At 64.0% G+C, this 17,554-nt stretch overlaps 1 protein-coding gene across 23 annotated transcripts in view; it reads right to left on the bottom strand.

Annotated features, from left to right (window-relative positions):
• NCOR2 (nuclear receptor corepressor 2) overlaps positions 1 to 17,554 on the bottom strand; it is a 218,807-nt gene that overhangs the window by 178,460 nt on the left and 22,793 nt on the right. For 22 of the 23 annotated variants that reach the window (XM_042910781.1, XM_042910764.1, XM_042910774.1 and 19 more), the window contains one exon: positions 5,124 to 5,170. The gene's annotated coding sequence lies outside the window, so the exon portion shown is untranslated. Of the gene's footprint in view, positions 1 to 5,123; positions 5,178 to 17,554 lie in introns of those variants that run through there. The other variant, XM_042910758.1, reaches the window with a different exon arrangement.

The following is a 17,554-nucleotide window of genomic DNA, read 5'->3' as shown; positions in this document are numbered from 1 at the left end:
GAGTGCTTCCCCGCTTCCGGGTCAGGTCTGCCGTTTCCTGCACTGTCCTCCCCAGTTCTCCCAAGCCCCTGATGTATGAGCCTTGGACAAGGAAGGTCAGGGTTGCATCCCAGATTTATCCCTTCCTTGCTGGGTCATTTAGGGCAAATCACTTTGCCTCTCTGCCTGTCAGGCTCCCGTCTACAAAAGCAGGGTTATAAATAGCACTCTCCTCGGAGAGTTATTGTAGAAGAAAATGAACCGAGGCGAAAAGCACCAGCTGCGGGCCGTGGCATACAGCAGGGGCCTCATTATTGCTGCTGCAAAATGATGAGCGGGCAAGCACCATGCCCGGCGTGGCCAGGACTGGCCAGGATTCTGGTCCCCGCCCACCCACCCACCCAAGACACACGAGACCCCCCACCAGACAAGACTCCAGGCCCGGGCAGCGACCCCCATCACTGGCAGCTCCCGGCTGCCGGGGCTCCAGGCTGGTGTCCAGAACAGAACAAGGCTCCCTGACTCCACCCAGGAGGGCAGACACAAAAGGGGGGGGGCCCTGCGGCGAGGGGCTGGCCCTGAGGGCAGGACAGGACCCGGGAGGTCATTTGGGGACAGGAGGTGGCCAGGGGAGAGGGTATCCCGGTGGAGAAGGACACCTCGGTGGCCTGGCCATCACACGTACACTAACTGAGGTAGGACAAGGGTCAGCCTGAGCCCCCCCCCACCCCCCCCCGCTTAGGAAAGAGAAAAGGGATGACAGGGACCAGGGGACAGCTTCTGCGCCGGCTCACATGGGCCCACCTGCCCAGGGCGGCTCCTGCTTCCCTGTGAGCCATGGCAGGAAGGGGCGTCCCCCGGGCCCGATTAGAGGGCCAGCCGCAGGCAGACATGCTCAACTGTCAGCCCCGTCCTCCCAGCCTGCCATCAGAGGCACCATTAATTGCTGTCATTTGAGGGTGGCCTGTGGGGAGAAGGAGGGGGGCTGCGGGAAGGGGGTTATAGGGAGGAGGGCAGGCAGTAAAGAGGGGAAGGAGACGGGGGAGGGGGGCAGCAGGGTCAGGGGGAGGAGGGGGGAGGAAGGAAAGGACGGGGAGGGACAGCTTCCCCAGGGCTGAGAACCCCCCCGGGCGCTCACCTCCTCCGCCCCGCGGAGGGACCCGAGCGCCGCCCAAGCGGGGACAAAGGCAGCGGACCCACTGCCCAGGTGGCCCAAATGGAGTGCAGAGGGGGGCGACTCTGCAGGGCCAAGGCCCACGAGTCTTCCCCCCTCCCCACCCCCCCCCCCCGACATACCCACCCGGGCACCTGTCTGCCTGCAGGTTGGCTGGTCCCCATCTGCTCTCCCCAGGGTAGCAGAAAGCCTGGCCGCCCCAGTCCCCGTCCACTCGCAGCCTCCACCCTTCCCCGACCCCTCACCCCGCACCTGTGCACCACACGGGAGAGGCCCGAGGCACAGGCAGAGCCCGCCTGCCCGCCTGCGATGCCAGGAGACCCCCCGCCCCCCGCCACACGGGTCGAGACCTCCGTCTGGCTCGGGGGCCCCCACGCAAACACCCATCTCCTCCGGCACCAAGATTCCAGGGCCGGGCGGCCTGAGCTCAAATCGCCCCCCTGCCACCTGCCCTCTTGGTGCCATCACGTCCCCTCCCTATGCCTCGGTTTCCTCACCTACAGAACAGGGCGACATTAATCCCCACCTCGTGGGGTCGCTCCAAGGATTAAATGAGATAATTCCACGAGGCGCTGAGAAGGGGGCGTCGGGCAACGTGAGGGTCGCGAGCGTTCGCTGCTGCTGCTGCTGTTACATTATCGCCCTGGACGCCGGTCCCCCTTGGCCTTCACACGTCTCCCCTGCGACCTGTGCTCCGTGGTTCTTTCTCAGAAACGCCTGCTCCCCCACGCCCGGCTCTGGCGCCCCCACACCCCCCCAGGTGAGGTCCCAGACAGGCCTTCAAGCTGCCATCAGGGGCCCCTGCGTCTATACATCCGCCCTGCCCCCGTGCCCACCCCCGGTGACCCCCCTCCCAGCCGCCCCTGCCTGTCCCCAGACGGGCCTTGTCTCTGGACTAAGGAGCCACTTGGGTCCCGCCAGGGGCTCCTGGGACCCCACCCCCTCTGCCCCCTCCCCCATCCGTCTGCCTCGCTCCTTCCTCAGACGTGATGGATCGCCCCAGAGGAGGAAGCTAAGTGCTTGCAGACAAAAAGCCCTTTTATCGTCCTCGGGTGGGCCACGGCATGACAAGCAGATAACTCAGCCATGGGAGGAAGGCTCCCCATTAGGCCAGGGAGGCAGATTGATGGAGGACCAAGGGGCGGAGGAGGAGGAGGAGGAGGAGGAGGAGGAGGAGGAGGAAGAGAAACCACCCCCAGCCAGACTGCCTTCCTTCAACTTCAAAGACACCCAAACCTGGCGGGGCTCCTCACTCTGGGGGGACTGAGTGTGGCCCGTACCTCCCCGCCTGCAAGAGGAGACCCGCTGCTGGGGGCCCAGGGCCCGGCCCAGGAAGCAGGCAACCCACCAGCCTGCTTAGCCCTCCTGCCTCCTGGGGGAGGGGGGCGGGGGAGCGCAAAGGCTCAGGAACTAAGGAGAGAAGCCCACCTAGATCTCACACGGCCTCCTGCAAACCCAGAGGCCCGTCCCACACTGCCTCAGGGCCTTTGCACGAGCTGTTCCCTCTCCCTCCAGAGACCCACACGCTCCCTTCCTCCCCTCCAACAGGTCTTTGCTCAAATGTCACCTTCTCCAGTGGGACCGTCCTGACCACCCCCATTTGAAGCAGCCCCCAGCCCGCCCACACACTCCCCCGCCCCTTCTCTGCTGGCTCCTGGCACCAACGCCCCCCGCCACGGGACACCCTGGGTATGTGACTTGCTCGCTATCTGTCTCCACCCTACCCAGAGCTCCGTCTCTACCCTCTGGAACAGGGCCTGGCACACAGTAGGTGCTTCAGAAATAACGGTTCTGTCTTCCGAAGGGAATAACACACACCTCTTGGGAGAGGCCAGCTCTGCCTGCCGAGCCCAGCTGTGTGCCCAGCAGTGCCTCGACGACCCCCGTAGGACACCCACTTGACAGACGAGGAAACCGAGGCACAGAAGCAGAGGCGCGCCCAGGTCTGCGGGAGGCCCACCCGCTGCGGAACCGCCCGCGGAACCGAGGACAGCAGCCTGGGGCCGAGTATCAGGGAAAAGGACCAAAGCTCCAGCATTGCGGCCTCAGGGAGACCCTGTCCCACCTCTCAGCCTCAGTTTCCCCCTATGCAGAATGGAGCTGCACAGGGGACCCCAGCTGTCCCTCCTAGGTCCCCGCTCTGATGGGAGGCGCTTGGGAGCCCAGAGGAGCAGAAAGCAGCAGATCTCAGCCCTGTCAGGTCAGCCTGGGGGCTCTGCCGGCTGCTCAGACGCCCTCAAACCCTCCTGGGGGCCAGGCCCGGCCGGCACCCCCTGCCTGCCCCCAGAGGAACAGCTCTGTCAGTAAGAGGGAAAGACGCGGGGAGCAGTGAACGAGTGCTAAGCCCCGCAGGCTCACGAAAGCCCAGGAGCCCGGGTGGACGGGTGCTCAGTGTCACAGAGCCCCAGAGACGGGAAGGGACCCAGCTGCCACCTCCAGGAGGCCACACCCACTGACCGCCCCCTCCGCAGGGGCTCACCTCGAGACCCGGGAGGCCCCTCCCCACCACCCCTCTGGGAGGCATGTCCCTCTAGTCCCCCAAATCCCCCAAGTCTTGGGGACGGGGATATCGTGTCCCTGTCACGCCCACCAGGGTCTCCTGGGATGTGGCCTGTCTCTGCCAGGCCTGGGTCAGCAGTCTGTCTTCCCCCAGCCAAGCCCCACGACCCCAGGGATGGGGACCGGGCACAGGGAGAGGGGGCCGTGGACTCCTCTCCCTCGGCTGCAAAGCCTCCCAGCTGCTTAAGAAAAATACAAAACCGCTGAAATCTTAGCAACAGCCCCCTCATCACCAATCCTGGGGGGGACTTGACTGATCGAGGCACAGGGCAGTGTTGCCCAGGGTCACGCAGATAATAAGTGGCTGAGGGAGATCTGCACTCAGGCAGCCAGACTGCAGAGTCCCCGCTCAGGAGCCCTGTGCCTCTCAGGTAAAACTCAGTAAACAGAGGGGCGCCTGGGGGGGCTGGGCTGGTTAAGCGTCCAACTCTTGATTTCAGCTCGGGTCATGATCTCACGGTCCAGGGGTGGGAGCCCTGCGTCGGGGGCTCTGTGATGACCGTGGGAAGCCCGCCTGGGATCCTCTCTCTCCCTCTCTCTCTCTGCCCTCCCCTGCTCGTGCTCTGTCTCTCTCTCGAAATAAATAAATAAACCTAAAAACGTTCTTTTTTTTTCTAATCCGCGTAACAGCAAAGACGCTGTGTGCCAGCCAGGCCCGTGTCCGAATTCCCAGCTCCACACACGACCCACCGCCGGACCGCCTTCCCACTCCCCTGACATCCCAAACCCTGCCCGCGCCCCGGTCCCCCCGGTGCAGGAGAGGCCCTGCCGTCCAAGGGACCAGGTGGAGGGGCGGGCAGTTTTCACAGGCCTGCGGCATCCGGGCCCCAGTCTGCCTGCTGCCATACGAGCAGGTTGGGGCAGAACCCGCCAGGTTCCCTGGGAGGCTCAACAAAGGTTTGAGTCCCGGCTCTTAGCTCCCAGCCGCGATCTGGGACAGGCGACCTACCTGTGCCTCGGCTTCCCTGCTCGTAAAACGAGGCCGAAGATCCGTTCTGGCGCCTGTGCAGCCCTGCGCATCAGCTGCTGCCCCGACCCCTTCCACGGGCCCCACCCTCCCCAAGCCTGCAGCCACCTCCGGACTGCATGCCACCTCCCAGACGCGATGGGCCCTGAACCCCAAGACGGAGAAAGCCCACCACCCCACATCCACACTGCCAGGGACTGCCCCTTCTCTCGGCCGTCATGCGCCATCCCCAGGGGACCCTCCCAACCCCCCCCCCCCCCAAGGTGTTCCCCACCCTGAGCAACCCTGGGGTGCCAGGTCCCACCCCCCAAGGCCACACCGAGCCCCCAACCCCATCCACGAGGAGGAGCCTGGCTTCCCCGGCGACTCCCGACCCCGCGCATGAGGAGGTCCCGGCGATGCGAATCTGCTAGAGACAGTGAGAGGGGACAGACGTGAACCTACCAGAAACGGCCTCCGGTGACGCTGAGTCCTCAAAGAGCCCGGGAGACCTGCAGGAGAAAGGAGGCTTGTTAGTGAAGAGTCAGTGGCCCCTACCACACGCGGGCCACGGGTGGCACGGCCACGTCGGCGTGTGGGCAGGGGCGGCAAAGCCCGTGGTCCACGCCCGATGCCCTGCGCGGTCGGGCCGAGCACTCCGCCGCCACCACCCCGTGGGCCGCGTGGCGGGCACGGCCACCCCACTTGACAGAGAGGGACACCGAGCCTCCGAGAATCAAAGTCTCGCGCCCCCGGTCCCACCACTAGGAAGTCACCGAGCTGGGATCCCAACCCGGGCCGTGTGGTTATAAAGGCAGCCTCTACCCCGGCAGGGCCACCGAGGACCTGCGGGCCCCGATCACGGTGAACCGCCCCCCCCCCCCCCCCGTCCCGAGTGTCCAGAATACATAAAGGACACCCACGAAGAAACAAGAAAGAGCCAGCGAACCCAAGACGCCTCACAAAAGTGGATACACAGACGGCCCAGAAGCTAATGAAAAGGTGCCCGATGTCACTGGTCGTTCGGGAAAGGGCAAGTTAAAACTGAGGGCCCACGACACGGCCACCTGGACGGCTGAGATCACAGACACACAGGCACCAAGTGTCTCGTGACCACGGGACCCAGCAATCCCACCCCTGGGCCTTTACACGTGACCAACGAAACCACGGCTCCTCCCAAAGACTCCAGGCCCGTGTCCGTAACAGCTTCATACACAATCACAAAAAAACCGGGGCGCCTGGGTGGCTCGGTCGGTTAAGCGTCCTGACTCTTGGTTTCGGCTCAGGTCATGATCTCGGGGTTCATGGGATCGAGCCGCACATCGGGCTCTGTGCGGACGGTGCGGGATTCTCTCTCTCTCTCTCTCTCTCTCTCTCCCTCTCTGCCCCTCCCCCACGCCCACACTTGCTCTGTCTCAAAAATAAATAAACAAACATTAAAAAGAAAAAACTGACGACAACCCAGCTGCCCAGCAACAGGTGCACCCCGGAATCTCTCCTCCACGATACAACATGACAAGCTACGGGTGCCCACCACCGGAAGGGGGAACCACAGGCTAACGGGCTGAGCACAGCCAGGTTCAAAGGGCAGCACGCGGTCCCCGAAGATGATTCTGAGAAAGGCCACGCTCGACTTGCGCAGGGAGAGAGAGGTCCACAGAGGTGGTCACACTAGCACTGGATGAAGGGGCCTCCCACAGAAGCTAGGACGCTGATCGCCACCGGGGAGAAGGCAGGTGGCCACGTGGTGTCCCCTTTCTAATTATTCACTAATTTGCAACCACGGGTGTTTGCGTTCTTTATCGCGTTAGCTTCTGCACGAAGCAAAAAAAAAAAAAAAAAATAGGCTAATGGGCAGAGCACTGGGGAGAGAGTCCAGAAACCTCGTTCTGTTCCCACTAACGGCTGTGACCTTGGGCAAGCCCCCGGCACTCTCTGAGCTCAGTCTTCCCATCCAGAAAGTGGGCCCTCTCCCCACGACGGCCCTCTGGCTCACTCATGCGCAAACATCTCGGTATGCAGGGGGCCACAAGGAGCCTCCTCTCCACCTGTGCTGCCCCCCAGGGATCAGAGGCAAGTGGCACCAGGGACGCCTGCTCTCACAACGCTGGGGACAGCTCCACACAGTGCTCGGGCTCCGCAGCCAAGCTCCCCGGGTTCCAACCAGGGGCTCTGCCCCTTCTAGCTGGAGATGAGTGGCTTCACCTCCCGTGCCTCAGTTTCCCCATCTCTAAAGTGGGAGCGGTGGTAAGTTCACTGGCCTCAGAGTGGATCCCTGCAGGCGCTCAATCACCGCTGGGTGCTACCATGACCCACGGGCTGGTGGCGACGCCCCAAGAGCCTGTCTGCCCAGGCAGGCCCTTCAGATCCCAAAGACCCCTAAAAGGGGCAGCTGAAGGAGGCTCATGGGAGACAAACCCACCCCTTCTCTCCATCGCCTTCTTTTTTTGTTAAGTTGTTTTGTTTTGTTTTGTTTTTTTACGATGCCCCCAGGCTTGGCACTTGGCTCTGCCTTCTGCCGCCGCTCCAGAGACAGGCCTCAAAGGAAAGCTGGGAAGGGCGAGGGCCCAGGCACGTCCCCATGGCCATCTTGATCTGGGCTCCCAAGGGTCCCGTAAAGGGCTCAAGCAAGGTCAGGCCCAGCGGGCGCTCCCTCCAAGCGACAGCTGGGGGCCCTGACCCCCCTCCTTCCTACCTTATGCCTTCTCCTCCCGTCTCCAGCCGGCTCCTTCTGCAACCCCCAGCCAGACACACAGCCCCGGGCAGCGTGGGGTCAAGACCAGCCCGGCCAGCCCCAGGGTCACACGGCCCCGGGGGGAGACACTGAGCATCATGACTGAGCAACAACAAGCCCCGAGAGTGGATCCCAACCTCGAGGATTCACCGGGGCTTCCCAGGAGAGGACGCAGGGGCAGCCGGGGGCAGAGAACGCGGGACAAGGCGCTGGGGTGGGAAGGACCCCGGAGCCGCGGCTGGAACAGACTGAACGCGCGGACGCAGGGAGACACGGCTGGTCACAAAGAGCCCTGCAGACGGTGGCTTCAGCCCCAGGGCAGCGAGACCCCCACGAGGCTTCTGCAGGCCGTGCAGTGGAGAGTGCGCAGGGGTGGAAGCGGGTGGCCCGGAGGGGCTCCTGGGCCCGTCTAGGCGGGCCACCCGCGGAGGCGGGAGAGGTGGGCGGGGCGGAGAACAGAACCCACCGGGCGGGAACGGGGGGAGCCTGGCTTCCCACTTCGGACGGGGGAGCAGACGGGGAGCCCCGGTCAGCTCTGGGCAGGGGAGGGAAGAAGAGAGACAGCCTGCCTCCTGCGCCCTGTCTGCGTTCCAACCGCTTCCCGAGCGGCGCCTCGGGTGATCCTCACGACCAGCCCGGGCCTCCGTTTTCCGGCCCGGGCAGCTGAGGCTCAGAGACTGGAGGTAACTGCCCCAAGGTCACACAGCCGCAAAGCGAACGGGCCGGGATTCGAAACCAGGCCCACGTTCCCTGGCTGGTGGGGGCCAGGGCGCGAGGCCGGGCACAGATGGCCGTGGGGCAGCTCCCACAGCAGGGACAGGGCTCGCACCTCCCCGGACAGAGCCGCACCCCAGGAACGCCCTCAGCCTGGGTCCTCTCCGGGAGGGGACGCCACGAAGCCCCATGCCCGACAGGCCAGGGAGCAGCCACCGGGGCCCAGCCGCACCCCACACCCCTCGCCCTCACCCACGCCGGTGCTCACACGCACGCACTTGTTCCCGCCCGTGCACACCCTCGGCCGCTCGCCCGCCGGCTCGGTGCCCCGTCCACTCACGTGTGCTCCCCCCGGCCCACGCTCCCGGGCACCTCCCTCTCGCTCACACCACGCAGGCTTCACTCGCTGGGCAACGGGGGACCGGGCGCCCTTCCCCATCCACCCCTCCACCCCGGACAGCCCCTCCCTGTCCCCCTCCTCTCCCAGGGGCTGACCAGATTTGTCTCCCAGCAAAGCCGATCCGGGGAGGGCTCCCTCTCCCAAACCCACTGCAACCCTCGCTCACGTATCTCACCGGCCCCCAGGGCCCAGGGGCTGAGACCTGCCCCTCCCCCCGCAGCCCCCAAAAAGCCCCCTCAGGCCTCTGCCAAATGCACCCTCACCCTCCTTCTCTGCCCTCCCACACCTAGCACAAACGCCGGCTCTTCCTCCTCCAGGAAGCCTGCCCAGATCACCCTAGCCACGGAGGCCAGCCCGAAGTGTCCATCCGCTCTGCTCAGAGACAGGGAGCCACAAGGCCCGAGGCCACAGAGCTGGAGAGGAGAGCAGCCAGGGTTCAAACCCCAAGGTGGATATTCTGCTCGGACCAGGACACCATCACCCTTCGGTTTGACAAAGCTCCTGCCCGGGGATGCAGCCATGAGTACAAAAGATGATAGTTCTGGGTGGACACAGCCAGAGGCACCCACACCCACACGTGACCAGGATGGCTTCGGAGAGCAGGGACGGACAGAAACCAGAGCGAACCTGCGATAATGACGGGGCGGGGGAGGGGGCAGGGAAGTCGGGGAAGGTCTCCCCAGGAGGGGCCACAGGAGACCAGGGCCGAAGGTCAGGGGGCAGCTGGGCCCGCAGAGACAAGCAGGAAGGGCACCCAGGAGGAAGGCACAGCACATGCAAAGGCCTAGAGGTGGGAACCAGCTAAGCTGGAAGCAGCCAGCAGGGCCGGAAGGTGGAGAAGAGAACCGGGGCTTTATCTCCAGGGCAAGGCCACGGGACTGGAGTGGCACACTCTGACCTAACCCAAAACTGGGTAGGAGCAGCGTGAGGCAGGGCCAGCGAGGACACCGCCAGGTCAATCCCTGAGGGCTTCCTGGAGGCAGGGGCCTCCTGCCCAGGCCCAGCCTGCTAGCCCCTCAAGGCCCTGGTGATGCCAGGCTTTTACCTCCACCTGCTCCAGGAGCAGGCTGCTAAAAGCAGCCCCCGGCCCCCACGAACGCACAGAAGAAACCCTTCCTCCCAGCCCAGCCCCCTCCCAGCCTCCAGCCACGGCGGGCAGCACCCTGGGCAGGGCCCCAGGAGACACGCTTCCTAGGTGTCCTACTAGGACAGCAGGTGTCCATGGAGCACCCGCAGGGCCTGCAGACGACGGGCAAGCTGGGGCTGGAGGGGGCCTGGGTTCCTTCCAGTCCCGGCTCAAGCCACCTCTGCACTGGGTACCCAAGCCACTTCATCTCCCTGCGCCTCGGACTCCCCATCTGTAACCTGAGGGGTGGTGACAGTGCCCCCCACGCAGGGCGCGGTGCCCACTGAATAAGCCAACGCAGGACAGTGCCCAGCATGGCGCAGGTGCCCAAGAAACTTACTGTCGCGACAAACACTTTCAACTCGTCACCACGCGGGGCCCTCAGAGCAGTGCTCCCGAGAGAGGGGGAGAGATGAAGCACGGAACGGTCGCTCACCCGTCCCAAGGGTCTCAGCTGGAAGCAAGTCAAAAGCCAGAACCCTCTCTTGACTCTCCTAGGAGCCCTGCAAATTCCTCCCTGACGTGCTCGTTTCACAGTGAGGCAGACTGAGGCCCGAACCAGACAGGTCTGTGCCCACAGCTTGCCCGGGAACACCTGACAGCAAGTGGTCTCTCCAGAGAACTCCTACATATGCCTCAAAGCCCAGCCCCATCATGCCCTCTCCCCTCCCCACCCCCCCACAACGAGTAAGCCTCTCCTGACAGTCCAGGCACGTTCGGGCCCTCACAGCCACCCACTCTGCCCAAAGGCCCTGTCTGGCCACGCTTAACAGACCCTGGGGCCCCCGGGAAAGGACCTGCTCCGTCTGAGGCCGCAAGTCTTTACCCAAAGCCAGATGCGGAATGCAACCAGCAAGGCGAGGCTCAGAGCAGAAGAGGCTAGGTACAGAGGAGGGGCCGGTGCCAACAGTATGGCGTACAGCTGAGAGACGGCCCGGCACCCAGGGGGCCCAACCAGCTCAAACAGACCTGGCACACAGCGGGGCCCCGGGCCTGCCTGCTGTCCTCCACCAATCCCCTCTCCCCACAGACAAGCACCCCCCATCCACCCCCCACACCCACCGGCGTCCCACCCTCGCGTACAAGCCCAGCGGCCCTCTTCCTCCAGGCAGCCCTCTCACTCCCTCACGCTCGGCAGCATCCAGCCTGGCAGCAGGTCACAAAACCGATCGTAAGCGTGGTCGCGACTGACGTTTAGCTGCTCAGGGACAGCCCCGGGCTGAGCCTTTACTCCCTTAACTCCGACGACCCTTCAAACAGCTTCTTCATTGTCCCCACTTTACAGAGGAGAAAACTGAGGCCCAAGGAGGTGGAGTCGGAGAGTGGAGAAGTCAGGACGGGAGCCCAGGCGGACTTCAGCCCTGCACGGGGTGGGGGAGGGCTGAGCGTGAGGGATGTCACCATCGGGGGCGCCCTCTCCCCGTGTTAGCTCAGACTCTGGGCCAGGCAATGGTGGTCGATCCAATGTAACCCTTCCTGCGGCCTCTGCAGCCGCTCCCACCCTTCCCCCCAGTGGACAGACTGAGGTTCCAAGAAGGGACCGTACAGCCGGCTGCCACATACCTCAGGGGTTCCCCCCCCCAGAGGGCAGGGTGCCCTCGATGCTCCCCGCAGGCAGTGCAGAGGCACAGACCGGGGCCCTACAAGGAGCAGGCAGCACGACTCACCCGCAGCATCCCTGCTCCCCGGGATGACTCCCAGTCATCACCTCCTGCCCAGGGCCGCCCGCGGGCAGGGCTGGGACCAGGTCCCCCTGCCCAGCTCTGCTGCTCCGGGGCAGGGCCCTCAGCCCCCAGCCCTCAGAGGGGGATGCTCCGGCTACAGCCTGCACCTGCCCACTTCAAACCCGCTCAGCAGGTCAAGTCCTACAAAACCGCCTGAAGCCCAGGGGCCACTGCAGTGCCCGCCCCTTTAAGAAAGGGAAAGGGACGGCCACGAGAGCCTCCTCATGGCCACAACAGCCAGCAGAGTCAGCCGCGCCAGAGAGCTCTACAGAGGCCCTGTGCTGGACCCCAGGGGCCCCCAGATCCGGGCACCGGCCCCCAAGGGACCCCAAGTGCGCCCTGCAGGTTGGATCTCGGGGATTTCAGGCACAATATGATCCAGGCTCCAGGCTGGAAGCAGGCCAGGGCCCCGAGGCGTCTGGGGGTGGGAGGAGGCCGAGGAGGACCGAGGGAGGGCCGCCTGGGCCACCCGGCACATCTTTTCACATCAGGTCAACAGGGGCCAGGGGTGGCCCACCCCCTTCACTGTGGTGGCCAGCAGCCCAGACAGCCGGGGCGGGAGGCAGGCTCCGCAGCCCTTCCATTTAGAAGCCACTGGGACATTTTATTTTCCTTCTCAAGTGACAGCTGAGGCGTGCCGGCCCGCGCCGGCTCTCCTAGAAGCTGCAGAGAGGCAATCACCGGGAGTTCACCGGGTCTCTGATTCCCCACCGGACTGCGGCAGCCAGCAGCTGCTGGGGGGGCCGGAGGCGGGGGCACACGGGCCACACTGAGCTCTCTCCTCCCCACCCCTCCCCCACCTCCCAGGACAGGGGCAGCCACATCAAGGCCAGGGGAGCGGATGTAAGTGGACGGGGCCTTGGGCAGGACAAAGGAGGGAAGGGGCGGCAGGGAGGGGGACACACGGCTCTGTCCAAAGGGGCATGTGGCTCAACCAAGGGGGGCGGAGGCCACGCAAGGGGACCCAAGGTCCAGGCAAGGAGGGGGCTGAAGGGGTCAGGGAGAGAAGGGAGGACACTGCCGGAGCACCGCCCCCCACCCCCAAGTGCACACAACCACACCGGCCCGCCCACTGCCAGGCCCTGGGCCATCCCCAGGGCCCGGCAAGGGGGACACTGTCCTGACCTCATTTCCAAGATGGGGAAACCGAGGCCCAGAGAGGTTCAGCAGCCCACGGGGGGAGGGGAGACTGGAACCCGGACTGGAACCAGTCCTCCACCCTCCACACCCCCAACTGAGCCCCAGACGTGCTTCTCCAAAGCCTCCTGCCCATCTCCTCGCCCGGGGCACGGGGTCATCTACGGAGACGGCAACCAACAGGAGAAATCAGACGCCAGGAAGGAGCCGGGGTATCGACTGTTTCTGGAGGGAAGGGGGGCGGCCGGGGGCCCAGGCGCAGAGCTCCGGCAGCCTGGCTTCCGGCCCAGCGCAGGCCAAGGCAGGGCAGACCAGGCCAGGAGGGCCAGGGGCTTCCCTCCGGGCCCGCGGAGGCGGCAGCACAGAGAAGCCATCTGTCCGTCCATCTGTCTGTCCTCCTCCACCAGCACCGACGGCCCACGGGGACCAGGAGCTGCCCCCCCCCCGCCCACCCGAGGGTTACACTGTGCCAGGCACACCACCCAGCCCTTTGTGCTTATTAACTGGCTAATCCTTACAACAGCCCTACGACCCTCCCCACTTTACAGACGGAGGCGATGAGGCACAAGCAGGAAAACTCAGCCAGGCTCCCCACAGCTACGCCGTCCCTGTAACCGCACAACTTCGCCTCGGCAGGAGCCCCCTGTGGGGCGGGAGCCAAGAGAGCAGGCTCTCGGGGCGTGGTGCCCCGGGACTGCCTGGGTTGGAAACTTCCAGAAGCCTCTGGACGCCCGTCAGCGGCGCCCCCTCAGAGGCTCTCTGTAGAGATAATTCAGTCTCTGCACCCTCGGGAGGCACAAAGCAAGCGTCCCAAGAGGTTAGCAGCTGAGTTTCCCACAAAGAGGCGGTTTCGGCCACTGGATCCTGCTGGTCGGGCTGGGAGGCAGACCACGCGGGCTGGGAGGCAGACCACGCGGAGCCTTCTCGGTCTCCGCCCCGCCCCCGCCACCCCCCCCCCCACAGCAGGGTCTGGGCCATTAGTGGTTGCAGGGCGGGGCCGGGGGCTGCCTGGGAGAGCAGGGGGGCCATCGATCGCCAGAAGCAATTAATTGTCCAGGTCAAGAGACGGTGAAAGAGATTTGTCACCCGAGGCCCAGGGGATATTCCAGGGACTCCAGCAGCCCAGAGCAGACGGGATGGTTCCCACTGACCTGGTCGGGAGAGGGGTCAGGTCCTTGCACACTTGCTCCCTCGTCCTTTCCTCTCCTGGCCTCACGCTCCCCACTGCCTGGGCTCAACCCTCCACCGACGCCTTCCCCGTCCTCAACACCAGCCCTGGCCCCGGCCCCGCCCCCCACCGGCTCCTGCCTTCGTGACCTGTGCGTGGGGAGGGGCCACACAGTCCTTCGGGCGGTGCTCACTGCACAGACGGGGACAGTAAGGCCCAGTAAGGGAGCCCAACACAGAGTCCCCGAAGCCCAGGACCCGGCCTGAGCCCCGGATTCAATCCAAGTGCCCCATGATCTAGCTGGGCGACCACCCCACACCTGTCGCCGAACTTCTCTGAGCCTGTTTCTTCTGCTGTAAAAGGGTAATAACCAGACTGGCTACAATCAGGCCGGCTGGGGCTCAAACTTCAGCTCTGCCATTCTGAAAAGCCTGAGGGGTCACCTCGCTTCTCTGAACCTCAGTTTCCCCCTCTATAAAACGGGGATGATGCCGCGGGCTATTTCGTAGGCCGGCACGCAGCACCATTCAAGCTCGGTTCAGGGGCTCAGCTCAAACTTGCCATTGGGGTTGGTCAGGCCAGCTCCCCAGGAGCCAGAGCTCCGCCCCCAATCCCATTCAGATGTCTGTCAACTCGCCCAGCACCTCGGACACCCACACTCAGCCCCTGAGCCAGGCTGTGATGAGAAGACACGGGCTCCCGTCCCAGCCTCCACAGCAGGACCCGGTGGGAGAATAAGGCTTCATTCATTCACCCACTGGGCTTGGCAGCCGGTCGTCCTGCAGAATAGAAGGGCCCTGACCTACACGCACTCCATCCGGGATCTGGGAGGAGGGAGGGGTTGGTGCAGGGCATGGGCCTCCCCCATCGGCCTCCACTGGCTTTTAGCCCCTTGTTTCTGCACCAAATCCCTCCACGCACACCCAGACACGTGCGGCCGCCCCCTCACAGCCACTGATCCATGTGCAAAACATCAATAAACACGTCCTTCCGTGCCCCCGGTCCACAGATGGGAAAACTGAGGCCCAAGGAAACCAGCAAGGGGGCACCCTCAAACCTGGTTCTTTCTGATGGCTCACATGAGCATGAACTCGGCTCAGCAGGTGTTCAGAAGCCAGGTCACTGGGGCCAGAGGCAGCACTGAGTCAGAGCGAGAAACTCAGCGGAAACTGAAAACAGCCCAGGGCCCCCCTCCCCCGTCCCTTCCCCCACCCTGTGCTCCCCAGAGTGAGCGTCGCTGAATCACAGCACCATGCCCTGTGTTGGAAAGTTCCTGCTACTGTAGACAGGTGGGGGTGGGGGACAAGGGGCGACGAAAAGCTCACCGTGCCTGGGGCCCTCTCAGGGCGCAAGAAAGCGAGCAGCGCTCCGTGCACCCTGCACGTGAACTGGCCCCAGAGCTGCCGGATCCCACCCACGCTCACCCCCAACACGGTGCCCACCCCCCCCCACCCCGCCCCGGGGCCCATCAGCCCCAGAGGAGCGCTGCCCCTCAGGGGTGTCCACGGCTGGAGGGCAGGCTGGCAGGAGAGCGACAGCAGGCACAGACTGCTACCAGATCTCTGGCTGGGCTTAGCCCACGGTGGAGGCCACAGGCCACACACGTCGGGGGCCTCAGGGTCCAGCCCCACGCCCTGCTTCAAGTCCTGGTTCCGCTGCGTCCTAGCTGTGTGACACTGGGCATTTGCTTAACATCTCTGAGCCGGCCCCTTGCCTGTGAAATGGAAACTCTCGCCTCATGGGGACTGACGAACAGACTCATAGGGCGCCTGGCAGACGGGAGGAGCTCAGCAAGCACCTATCTTTCTCAGTTCCCGAATTGTGTGTGTTTCTCTCTTGAGGTGACATGCACGGAACGTCAAAGTGAACAATTCAGTGCCACCGATGACATTCACGATGTGGTGCAACCACAACCCCCATCTAGTTCCAAAACACTTCCCGGACCTCAAAGGAAAGGAAAGCCCCGACCCGTGAGCCGTCACGCGTTCCCCAGCCCCCCACAACCACTCCTCGGCCCCTCTCTCTACAAGTCTGCTCGTTCTGGACATTTCCTATCAACGAAATCACACACTACGTGGCCTTTTGTGTCTGGCTTCTCTCACGTAGACGTTTTCAAGATTCGTGCGCGTTAGACACGCATCAGCACTCCATTCCCCGTGATGGCTGAACAGTATTCATCGATAGATCAAAAATATACTTCTTTAAGTTTATGTATCTTGGAGGGAGAGAGAGTGAGAGCAGGGGAGGGGCAGAGAGGGAGAGAGGGAGATAGAATCCCAAGCAGGCTCTGCACTGCCCGCGTGGAGCCCGACCCGGGCTTGAACTCCCGAACTGTGAGATCGTGACCTGGGCCCAAATCAAGAGTCGGATGCTTCACCAACTGAGCTACCCAGGCGTTCCAGTTTTAAAACAAGAAAAATAAACTGCAACAATACAGAAATGCAACATACGGTACGTAAACACACACACACACACACACACACACACACACGTAGACATGAAATATTTAAAACTTTGTAACATTATAAAAGAACTAACCATAATGACTGTGGTGATGTAGAATCTGGTCAGTGGGAGGAGCCAGCTGGCAGGAGGGGAAGGGACCTCGGGGCCCCAGAGCTGACGTCCCCTCCCTTTGGGGCCTTCCCTGCTCAAAACTTCAGGCCTTCCTGGCCCAGGCCCGACGGTGCTGTGCAACCATGAGCCAACTCCTCACCTGCTCTGGGCCTCGGCTTTCCCATCTGTAAACAGGGGCCACCGGACAGGATGCTCTCAGCCCCCGGGGAGAGAAGAGGCTACAGGAGCCAGACTACGGGCACCCTACAGGTGTGGGACATGTCACCCAGGGAGGCAGACGGCCACCCTGTGCTGGTGACAGAAACTGACAAGCGGCTCTGGGATGCCTAGGCACCCTGCCCAGGGACACACTCTGGGCCACAGAGACGTGGGCACAGCATGAAAAGGGGACCTCGGTTGGCCCCGCCCCCCCTGCCCAGAGCACAACCCAGATGCTGGGTTCCTGGGGCCCCAATGCCAGGTTCTTGCACTTGGACGCTCGGGCCGGATGGTTCTTCCCCGTGGGGGCTGCTCTGTGTGCAGCATCTCCAGCCCCTGCCCACGATGCCTGCGGCACTCCCCCAGCCGCTGCCCCGCCGGGTTAACAACCGGAAGTACCTTCAGACATTGCCAAACGAACCCTGGAGCCAGCATCACCCCGCTGACCCCCATCCGCACCCGGACTCCTTACGAGCCTCCCTCCCTGGGCAGGAAGCAGCAGGCACTGGTCTGGCCGGTTCCAGACACAGTGGAAGGCGCTGAGGGACAAGGGCCCTGTGTCCAGCACCCACCCTCCCCCTTCCCCCAGGCCAGGCCCATGGAGACCTGGCCCAGCCAGGCCCCATCTCGCTGCCAAGGGACCCATCCGGCCACCCACACAAACTGACCGAGCCCCTACAATGGGCGCCCAGCAGCGGACAAGACAGACGCAGCTCCTGCTGCCTGCAAAGTGACCTTTGGTGTGGGAAGGCCACCAAAACGCAGGGGAATCAATCCACTGGAGGACTTCACACAGCAAGTGGGGTGTGAGCCAGGAGGGAGCGTGCCAGGGGGGCGAGAAGGGCGGTGAAGGCAGCAGGACCCACGCAGGCCTTGGGGCCCCTGGGTTTATTCTCCAAGGGGGAGGCAGGGCCCGGACCGCCGGGCACCGAAGAGTGTCCTCCTTCAGACAGGGTCCCTCTGGCTGCAGCACAGGGGACAGACCTCAGGGACAAGAATGGATTCAGAGCCCGGGAAGAGGCTAGAGCACACATCCAAGCCAGATGGCGGCAGAGGGGGGTGGATCACAGTGCCCGGTCGGGCATCACCGTCTTTTGTTTGTTTGTTTTAAGTTCATT

The sequence above is a fragment of the Panthera leo genome, chromosome D3 (genome assembly GCF_018350215.1).
Source record: "Panthera leo isolate Ple1 chromosome D3, P.leo_Ple1_pat1.1, whole genome shotgun sequence".
Lineage (NCBI taxonomy): Eukaryota > Metazoa > Chordata > Mammalia > Carnivora > Felidae > Panthera > Panthera leo.
This window is presented reverse-complemented; position numbering and strand designations above follow the sequence as displayed.